General features: G+C 41.1%; 1 long non-coding RNA gene across 1 annotated transcript in view; it reads left to right on the top strand.

The window, feature by feature from the left end:
* The first annotated feature begins 278 nt into the window (after positions 1–278).
* LOC138845500 (uncharacterized) overlaps positions 279–10,972 on the top strand; it is a 35,007-nt gene continuing 24,313 nt past the window's right edge. Inside the window, exon 1 of the long non-coding RNA XR_011382780.1 lies at positions 279–6,222. This is a non-coding gene — a long non-coding RNA (uncharacterized lncRNA). The remainder of the gene's footprint in view (positions 6,223–10,972) is intronic.

Below are 10,972 nucleotides of genomic sequence, written 5' to 3'. Positions count from 1 at the left end.
CCCCTCAGGCTTGCACCCAACCTTCTCATGGTACCTAAGCAGAAGTGTGAATGACTCAGTACCTGTTCTAAAGAACATCAGTGTACCCAATTACAAGCATTTTTTAAAGCTCAAGTTTGATCATTCTCAACTTAAAATACTGGTAGTACATGCTGGCTGTGCGCTATCTCAGCTTTATATTATCTTTTATTTATATTACCTGTGTTATGGATAGAATTATGTCCTCCAAGACAGATTTGTTGAGGTTCTAACCCCCATGATCTAAGAACATGATTTGATTTGTATATGGGCTCCTTAACCATATTAAAATGAGGTCATTACGGTGGACTGTAACCCATTATGACAGATATCTTTATAAAATGGGGAAATTTCTCTAAGTGATGGCTCATCAAACAGTAAAATCCAAAGTCCTTACAATATCTTTTAACATCCTATCTTATTTGCTCGTTATTCCCCTAATCTCTTACCTGACTTCTTGCCACTTTCTTATTTATTCACTCTGCACATTTTGGCCTCCAAATCTTTGTAGCTACCATTCCTTCAGCCTAGTTGCTTCTTCCAGGTATCCACATGGCTTGCCTTCCCAAAGACAGACACTCATAGAGGGGAGACTACACAAAAACACAAAGGGAAGCTATTTACAAGTCAAGGGCCTTCCAAGCTCGGAGAGAGGCAGGGAAAAGATTCTCCCTTGAAATGCTCAGAGAGAACCAATTCTAACAGCTACTTCATCTTTGACTTTTAGTCTCTAGAACTCAGACAATAAATTTCTGATGATTTTATAAGCCATTCATTTGCGGTAGTCCCAGCCAACTAGTACACCACATTATTTTGCCAATGATACCAGTTTGTTAAAATTTAATTCCATTTAACAGGTAATTGAATTCAGGCAGAGGTGATGATACCTGATAATGGCTTAATGTGCTTCTCCCTCCCTCAGCTCTCTGCATTTCTTCCCTTCCCTAGGACCTACACTCCACTCACCCTGCCATCTTTTCATATCCCTCACATCCTAAGTGTTTCTGTTCGCTCTGTCTGGTTTAGACATCCTGGGCCATCATTATAATCACTTTCTTACATTCCATCAATTAGTTTCTCTCTCTCTCTCTCTCTCTCTCTCTCTCTCTCAGACTCTTCTGAAAATCCTTACCCTGGCTTAAATTCTACTCTCTACTTCTGTCTATTGCAATTCAATAGGGCTGGAGAAAACTTTCATTGCTGGAAAATGATATTTTACTTATATACCAGTAGGGCTGCCAGACCTACCTGATGCAGCCTTTCTTTCCCTTTACAAATAAGTAATTTCCTCCTTCTCCTAAAAATTTTAGTATCCCTACCCCTCCTCATCCACACTTGACTCTCAACAAATAATCTTGCTTTCTATTTTACAGGAAGGTAATCAAAAGATATCTACATGCTCCAATTTCCAGTGCTATCCTAGTCTGTGTTGTAGTCAATGGCCTCCTTTCACCAAAGTAAACCATCTAAGTTCATGTATCTAAGACAAGTCTCTCATCTTGGGCAGCAGACCTTAGCTCTTCTCTCCTCTCAAGATTCGATTCTTGCCATTGCCTCCTTCTCAACTGCATCACTGATGTTGCCAGTTCACTGGTCTCCTGGATATTTCCCATCAACATGCAAATATGCCAAGATTTTTTCACATCTAAACACAAAAACCCTTTCCTACCACACACTTCTAACTGCCATTCCATTTCAAATAGTTTTTTTTACCGAAACAAACTAGTTGAACAATTGTCTTTAAGCTTTTATCTAATTTATTTTTTCATTCTGTCTTGAAGTCACTCCCACCAGTTTGTTTTGTCCCCAAACACCCCACTAAGTCTAATCCAGTGAAAGTCATCCATTGGTCTTCAAACTATTAAGTACATTGGACAATCCTCAGCCTTTGTCCTATTTGACTTACCTATTTGACACAATAATTACATTCTCCTGATTTAAACTCTTTTTTAAAAAAAGTATTTATTTATTTGAAAGTCAGAGTTACACAGAGAGAGAAGGAGAGGCAGAGAGAGAGAGAGAGGTCTTCCATCCACTGGTTCACTCCCAAATTGGCTGCAATGGCCAGAGCTGCACCAATCTGAAGCCAGAAGCCAGCAGCTCCCTCCAGGTCTCCCAAGTGGGTGTAGGGGCCCAAGGACTTGGGCCATCTTCCACTGCTTTCCCAGGCCACAACAGAGAGCTGGATCAGAAGTAGTGCAGCCGTGTCTCGAACCAGCGCCCACATGGGATGCCAGGGCTTCAGGCCAGGGCGTTAACCAGCTGCACCACAGCGCCGGCCCCTCAACTTGTCTTTAAAATTTGTTTTCCCCTCTCGAATTTTCTTAATTCTTTTAAGCAGAGAGAAAATAGAATGGCTTTTGGGTAGGCCATTAACATATTTGCCAGAGGGGAGCTAGTGTTGGAAAATTGGCTCTGTTTATTCCTTAGACTGCCAAAGAGATGGTGCCTTTTTACTCTCTGGGATAAAAGATGATGGTCATGGTCATGTGTATGTGTGTGTGGTGTGCTCATAAACAAGGCAATTCCTGACTTGTTGCTGATTTGCTCTGTGAGTCTGAGTAAACCACTTAATATTCCTGAGGGTAGTTCCCCTACTTATAAAACAAAGGAGTTGGACTACATAATCTTTAAAGTCCTCCCTATCTTTGACATTCTATATTCTGTCATACCTTTTACCTAATGAGATACTAACTCTGGCTAGATTTTAGGACTTGAGGTCCTGGGAACTGGCAGCTATCAGCAAAAAATCTCCAAATGCAATTTGAACACAGTGGAGCTTAATGTATTTTCGCATCTGGGCTTCAAGAGATCAAGCTTTGAGTTGGCAATATGAGAAATTCAGTTACTATTTTTGACAAGTGGTTGGACTTATTGAATGATACATAGCATCTGGCAGCATTACTGATGAATTAGGGAACAAGGACAGAGTTAAGAGTTTTAAAATAGTTGAAGGGTCTTAAAAATTGACCCTAATGAGGACACTAGATTTCTTTTATGAACCACAAGATTTGTCTTACAAAATCCTCATTATGCAGAATGAGCTAGAGAGGTGTTAGGAGGAAGAAGAGAGCTTTGAAATATGGGGATAGGAAAGAGGACTGTTACTTTTCCTCATTGTAGTTGATTTCTTACTAGTGTCTGTTGGGAGGGGAGGACAATTTGTTGCTCATGAAAATTGTGACGACAGACAAGGTTAAGAGTGGCGGGTCTTGGTGATGCTTGTGAAAATAAAGTATTTCATTTCTGTAAAACAGAATGTCTATTTTTTATAAAGTTATTTTATTTATTTGAAAGAGTTATAGAGAGAGGCAGAGACACAGAGAGAGAGTTCTTTTTTTTTAAGATTTTATTTTTATTTATTTATTTGAGAGGTAGAGTTACAGATAGTGAGAGGCAGAGACAGAGAGAAAGGTCTTCCATCCGATGGTTCACTCCCCAGATGGCCGCAACAGCTGCCCATCCGAAGCACGGAGCCAGGTGCTTCTTCCGGGTCTCCCATGTGGGTGCAGGGGCGCAAGCACTTGGGCCATCTTCTACTGTTTCCCCAGGCCGTAGCAAAGAGCTGGATTGGAAGAGGAGCAGCCAGGACTAGAACTGGTGCCCATATGGGATGTCGGCGCCACAGGTGGAGGATTAACCTACAGCTCCACGGCGCCGGCCCCCAAACAGGATATCTATTAATGACATGTAAAGACCAGAAGTAATTTGCAGTCAGGTGATGACATATTCTAAAAATTGGCTTTTTCTGTGATAGGCCTGCCCTGTGTAATTCTTTGATATGCCCTAAGGCCACATCAGATTCCTTAGTGGGCTACATTACAGATAGATGAGGTGGAACCTAAAAGAGTTTGATGAAGGGCGTTTGCGTAAGTGAGGACATCCTGGAACTTCTGCCTTCGTGGCTGGGTGTCCCCATGGTGCTTCTCATACCAGCATCATGATCCTAGCACATCCATGTGTAAGAGTCACTGGGACTGCCTTGGCTTATCCACACATGGCTTTGAACATTTAATCATAGGCTAGAGATGCAAAAAAGGAATGCTTTAATCCAGAGTTAGTCTGTAGTGATTTCCTGCAGCACTTGGTTGAGAAAGATTCTGAGTTTCTCATCTAGGCTCAGCAGAAAAGGGGACCTTCATGGATTAGTAACACCTCCTATGAGGGAGAAGGGTGAACACATGTGTGCAAGCCACGGGTAGTATCTCCTCTAGCTCCTTCCACCCAGTCTTAGAGAGAATGTTGAGGCCAAAAGAAGGGAAGCAACTTGCCTGAGGTCATACAGCTAGTTAGGCAACTGGAAATAAACCTCGGACTCTTCTCTGATGCCAAAATATCTTGTCATGCTGAGAACTATTTTCATAAAGCCTTCTGTGTTGTAAGGACAGGTACAAACTCTATAGGAAAACGTGACACTAGGAGTGACTGTGCATGTGATAACACATCAACACCCTGCTTTGAGTCATATCGTGAACTCTACCTTTGGCTTAAGAGGACTCCAAATAGCATCTATTTGCTTCCATTGTCTGTGAAAGCTGCAGTACTCTGGAGGTCACAGAAATACCGTTCTTTGAGTAATTAAACTTTCTAAAGGAAAGTTCCCTATTTTGTATGGGTACCTGAAATATTTATGTTTCTTCCAAATATTTAACCCTCCTATCTTATGATTTGAGGCGTTTATCCTTTGGAATTCTCAGGGTCTGCTTTTCTGCTAGAATGAAGCTGCTGACTTAGGCCTTTGAACATTTTCCTTTTATCATACAAGTTTGCAGCAGATGAGTTCTCTACTAGATGTTGAGCCTTGTTTCATGGTCCCAGCTGCTGGGAGTTAGGACTGCTTTTCAGCAATTGCTTTTGGTGGAAGGAAGTTTTCTTGTTCATGTTGTGCCCCTGACAGAGTAAGTCTGCGTTCAGACATTGTATGTGCCGAAATTCAAAAGCAACTCAGAGGGACCATTTCAGCTCCAGTCCCCCTTTGGGTCAGCCAAGGCTTCTGTTCAAGTACATTGGTTAAACTTCTCCCTATTTTCTTATAGGTGTTGTTTCCAAGAGCGTAGCCCATTAGCATCCTCTGTACAAATCATTGTCTCGGAGTCTATTAAACAGAGAGTGCTACTCAAGAGAGACTCTGCCTTGTGAGGGACATAAGCCAAGGGAAGGGATATAAAGTTGGATAAAGGAAAAGGTTGCATATATGAGAGCATTCTTCCTGGACACCAAATTTAACACATTAACAAGGACCCAAGAAGACAGGCTAGGATGACTCTTGGACCCTGCAAGAATGCAATGGCCCACACCAAATGAAGTAGAAAATGTCAGAAATGCCCATATAGATGGTGGAGCAAGTGAGAAAAAGGATCAAAGAAGTAGACACTCTAGAGTGGATATAAAATATAAGGCCATGAAACTTGTTGGCCGACTTTTCCACAAAAGGGTCAGGAGAACAGTCTTTGATCAAAGCAGTAAGCAATATGCTGGTGAGGTATATCCGAGCAGTTTGGTGTAATCAGTCCTCTGTTGCTAATGCTGACAATTAAGAGATGCTAACACAGAACTGGGCTCCCTAGTGGTAAAAGGGATGGTAAAATACCCAAATAATAGTAACTAGACAGTGGCACACAGCCACCAGGGACAAGAGAGATGCAGTTATTGTGATGAGTACCAAGGTCAGAGCAGCAGTCATGGGGCCTAACTTGCAGAAAGCTTTGGAGATGTTTGATAGAACATGATGTTTCCAGGGAAAAGACAGGCAGGACATCAGTAAGGGTACCGCTTAATATATGTAATTCAAGATAATGAAACATAGATGGACAGCATATTAGGTTTCTACAGAGAGACAGAAGCAATAATAGATAGATGATGATAAACCAACCTAGACCAAGACCTATGCCTAGACTGAGATCTAGACATAAACATGGGTGTAGATATATTAATATATAAGAAGAGATTTATTAGGGGAACTGGAACTGGATCCCATGCTTAGGGATTCTAGGAAACCCCAGCACCAGGTTGTTACAGTTTGGAAACACTGAGTTGCCAGTTCAAGACCCTAAACCTCAGAAGCAGGGAAGCTGATGATTTAATTCTCAGTTTGATACTAAAGACATGAAAAGCCTGGAGGCCACTGCTATCACTTCTGGAATTCTCAAGGTTGGAGAAGCAGGAGTTCTGAGAAATGGAGAATCCTAGATCCAGGAAAGAGAGGTAAGTTATCCTTTTTTTTTTTTTCTATCTGAGATCCCTGCTTATTGGATGGTGCCTGCCTATATTGGGCGTGATCTTTCCTACTCAATCTATTGGCTCGTATTTCAGTCTCCTCAGGAAATGCTCACAGACACACCAGAATTCTTAAGCAGATCTGTAGCTATTCATTAATTCAATCAAGCTAACACCGAAAGTTAACCATCCCAACCAGAAAGTGGGAGGCAGGCCACTAAAGTTAAATAAATAAATGCATAAATAAATAAACAAATCCACAACTATCTATTTACTATACTTGAGCTGGTTCTTGAACCTGAAACCCATTGACAAAGGGACAGATTTTGTTCCTTTGAACAAGAACAAAAGAACAACCTTGTGACACCATAATGAGTAAATGAATATTAATTCCTGTAGTTGCTTAAAAAACATATGGTCATTGACTTGGAGCGCATTGAAATCAGATAATTTACCAGGCATTTTGAAGAATGTTGGACACAGGATTGAACTGACATTGGCATTCAAGGACACAAAACAAAATCATGGTTTCCTGATTAGAGTGGAAGTAATTTGGAATCTGTTAATGGAATACAATCCCTATCTGGCTTGTATTGGATTATTGGGTATAACCGGTGATGGTTTTGTTGGTCCTCAGATATGTAATCTGATGGATATATTTCATGGTAGGCAGATTCAGCATGTCAGTTTCATATTCTATAGTAAAAGCTGCCTAGAAACAGAAGTTTCAGTGTAAGCCTCTGAAACTAACCCCCCCCCCCCGACCTCTACATGATAGTAAGTCAAAGTACTGTGTATGGTGGGAATGGCATCAATGAATAGCACTCTTAACTACCTAAATGATGTTGTTGATTTCCCCATCATATCCCTATTTAATTGATCAGTCTAACACCTACAAATACTGTATGGATTATAGTGGTCAATGCTGTTTGCTCACAGTCATAAGCAAGTAGTAGTCCCAATATCAGTGGCTGTGCTGTGTATGATATCTTTCCAAGAGCAGGTTAACATGGCCTCCGCTAATTAGGCCAGAGAGGGATCAATGATCTGAAGAGTGCAGTTTTTTTTCTCATTGACATTGTGTTCATCAAATTTCTCCACAGAAAGAGAAGCAATAGAGTAGGCTGGGGTAGGATAGACTAGAAAGATGGAGAATCACTTAGAGGGCTCAACTCATGTGACTATGAAGGCTAAGTCCCACAATCTGCAAGCTGAGGCCCAGGAAGGTGAGTGGTGTAATTCTAGCCAAACCTGAAGGCCTGAAGTCCAACAAAGCCAATGATATAAGTCCCAGAATGAGTCTGAATATCCAAGAATCAGGAACACTGATGTCTGAGGGCAACAGAAGATGAGTGTTTCTGCTCAAGCAGAGAGAATGAACTCAGTGTTAGACCATAAGACCTCGCAGGTCCTATGAGATTGTTAGTCTGTGAGGTAGAAAAGATTCCATGTAGAGTTTATGACAACCTCCAATAGGAGAATCACTGTTTTGACCCTTAGGATATTAGATTAAGCACATGCCATCTGCACTAGAGAACTATGCAGCCTTCAAAAAGTGACTCCTGCCCTGCTGATGACCTGTTAGAGGACATGGTGTTTGAGATTATACCATCAAAGAGGCTGTGGCCAGAGATGCCCATTGTGAGCTGGATTCTTTCAGATTAATCAATATTGGGTATATTCACCTTCAATCTACCATTACAATCAGTGTCATCCTCCTCCTCCTCCTCCTCCTCCTCCTCCTCATTATCATCATCTAGCATTGGCCATGAGCAAAAAGTGAGTTGCACAAGTGAGTGGGCAGATCCCTGTGCCATCCTCTGGTCCCCCTGCCTCAGCACACACCTATGGCTGTATGGAGAGTTCCTTTTGAATCACAGGAGGGTCGGTTCAGTGTGTGGGTGGAAGCCAAGAATAGACTGCTGATGTACTACAGCCCTGCCAAGTGAAAGGTAGCAGTGAAGCAAAATGCACAATTTCAGTGAGAAGAGCTTCATGGGGTTTACTTGGCCCTCTACTATGTATGAAAAAATAAGTAGCCCAAGGTAACACTGAATGGGAAGTACACACAGAGACACATTATTGGTTGGTCAGGGGCCTAGGAGGAGCAAGATTGGAAGAAGTAGGAAAAGTTCTGGGTAAGAGGTGTGCGGATGGAGTTACAGAAATGGAGATGAGGCATGAGGATCTTTGCATGGCCTACTAATCCCTACCTACACCCTTCCCAAGAGCGGCACTAACATTCAAAGTTCATCTTATCACAGAAACTTGATCTCCTGCAAGAGGGTGGTTAGTTTATTGTTTGCGTTTTAGATGATTTGCTATTACTATAGAAACGATTTCCTGAGCTCCTTAATTAAGGACTTTCTCTCACTACACTATTATATCATACGCTTTGTTTTCTTCATTGTGCTTAGGTAAAGTATTTTTATTCATTGACTATTACCTGTGTTTTTCAGTAGTCTCTACTAATGGAGAAGGGGCATCTTAGTCTTATTCACCACTTTATCCCCTATGCTGAAGACAATTTCTGACAGAGAATGAATTCACTTTATAGATTATTGAATAAAGGAATTGTATAATTTATTGAATAAAGGAAAAGGGCTCAGCAGGTTAGGCGAATTGCCCAATGCCACACAGTTAATAACTCTTAGAGCTGGGGTTTGAACCTAGGTTCCAAAGCTAGGCAATCATGAGGGTGAACAACTTGTACTCCACTGGTTACTATGTTGGCAAGCTTAAGCTATGATAATACATAGGATAGGTGGCTAAATGCGTTTTTAGCTTATAATAGTTTCAATTTATGGTGGATTTATTGGGATGTAAGTCACAGAACATCTGTAAAAATATGTGTAATATGCTTGACACATGTTTGGCATGGTAGAGTATTTACTTTTATTAAGTGGTGGACATGAATTTAAACTTGGGTCTGACTGGATCTTTAGCTTTAGTAGACCCTTGCAGTGACATTTTTTGAAGGTACTGGAACTTGAGGAAGAAAGAATAGTGACTGCTAAAAAGGAAAGTATAAGTATTTGATATAAAGTTCCCTTCACAATTTCACCAGTTCTTGTGTATGAGTGCCTAATTACACAAAGTACGGTGGTGGGCATTATGGGAAACCCAAAGATAACGGCTAAATGATCTCAATCTTCAAGGAGGTCCTTCAAATGGGTCCTAGGGCACAATATTTTAAATGCTTACAGTCTCGTCATCAAATCCTAGGTCACTGGACCATGGCAAAAGCAGGAAGTGCTATTGTCCAGGACCAAGGCTAGGCCTGTGACACTTGCTGCCAATTCATACCATTTCTATACTCCCCTAATCTAGATGTATGGAAACATCTACAGATAACCTAGCAAGCCTTGCTCTGACATTCACTCCACCTTTCCTTTCACTCATGTCTTTAAATTTAATCTGTAACCTATCTTAGTCTTACCTGAGAAAGAACAAATGGTTGCCTTCCCAAGGCCCTTGACATGGCCCCCTTTAGGCTTGACTTCTTCACTTCCGATTGCAGAAGACTTAGCATTTCAGGGGAAATTTGTGGGCCAGGACTACTTGTGTTTATACCACTGGTTGATGAGGCATGTGACACCGTGTTTATTTGTGACACTGAAAACTTTTCCTAAACTATTCCAGGGTGAATTGTTTAATTTTTTTCTGGCAGTTTGGTTCAGCATTGTTTGCTGAATGCCCTAGTAAGTGCTGAACTTGTATTTACTGCATGACTTAACTGTAAATTTTACTGTTTGGGTTGAACTCTAAGTATCAAGGTAAATAACAAGGTTCATTATGCCTTATTATGTAGGTGCACTCATTGCTCCAGCCACAGTGCAGTCTGTGTTTCTAATAGTGCAGGATGATTTTTACACAGGATGCTAGGAGAGCCATTGCTTTGCTAATATAGGGAATGTGGCCTTTTCTATGTGGACAAGTGTGAAAAAAAAATCTTATCCAGCTGCTTCTCTTGCTCTTCCTTCCCCATCCCACCCTGGCAGTGTGTCGTCAGCCTCTCTTTTGCTTTTGGTTTCAGGAAAGGTTATATGCAGCTTTAATGGTGTGTGTATGTAATGCCCATTAGTACTGTTGGGATGTATTCTTTCATCAGGACATAATCGCCAACAGCATGCAAATCAGCACATTGGTTCTTCAATGTTTGCTGAGTGCTCTGTTCTTAGGTAACATATGGTCTCCAGTTACTTCCTCACTCTGTCCTGAAAAGTTTTCATTACTCATCTTAATCATCATGTTTTTTTCCTTTGTATTAAGAACGAATTAAGGCAATAAAAATTGGGATGACAATCATTTTTAGAATGAAAAGAACTTCATCTCCTGGCTGCTGAAATCCACTGTTGCATTTCTATTTTTCACTTATTCTGTGTAATTTTTATGTCACCAATTAATGCCTCAAAGTGATTTTTGCATCTGGCACACATAGGGTGTGAACCATAAAATTCATTTTAAAATTTTCTTTTTTTTTTAAGAGAAAAGATTTATTTATTTGAAAGGCACAGTGATAAGGAAGGGAGACCTTCTATCTGTTGGATCTCTTCCTAAATGCCTGCAACAGTCAGGACTAATCAAGTTGGAAACCAGGAGCCAGGAACTCCATCCAGGTCTTCCTTGTAGGTCCTGGGAACCCACGTATTTGGGCCATCACATATTACCTCCAGGTAGACCAGCAGGAAGCTGGATTGGTAGCATGGAGTAGCCAGTACTCAAACTGGGCACTTCA

This window comes from Oryctolagus cuniculus, chromosome 15 (assembly GCF_964237555.1).
Source record: "Oryctolagus cuniculus chromosome 15, mOryCun1.1, whole genome shotgun sequence".
NCBI classification, from domain to species: Eukaryota; Metazoa; Chordata; class Mammalia; order Lagomorpha; family Leporidae; genus Oryctolagus; species Oryctolagus cuniculus.
This window is presented reverse-complemented; position numbering and strand designations above follow the sequence as displayed.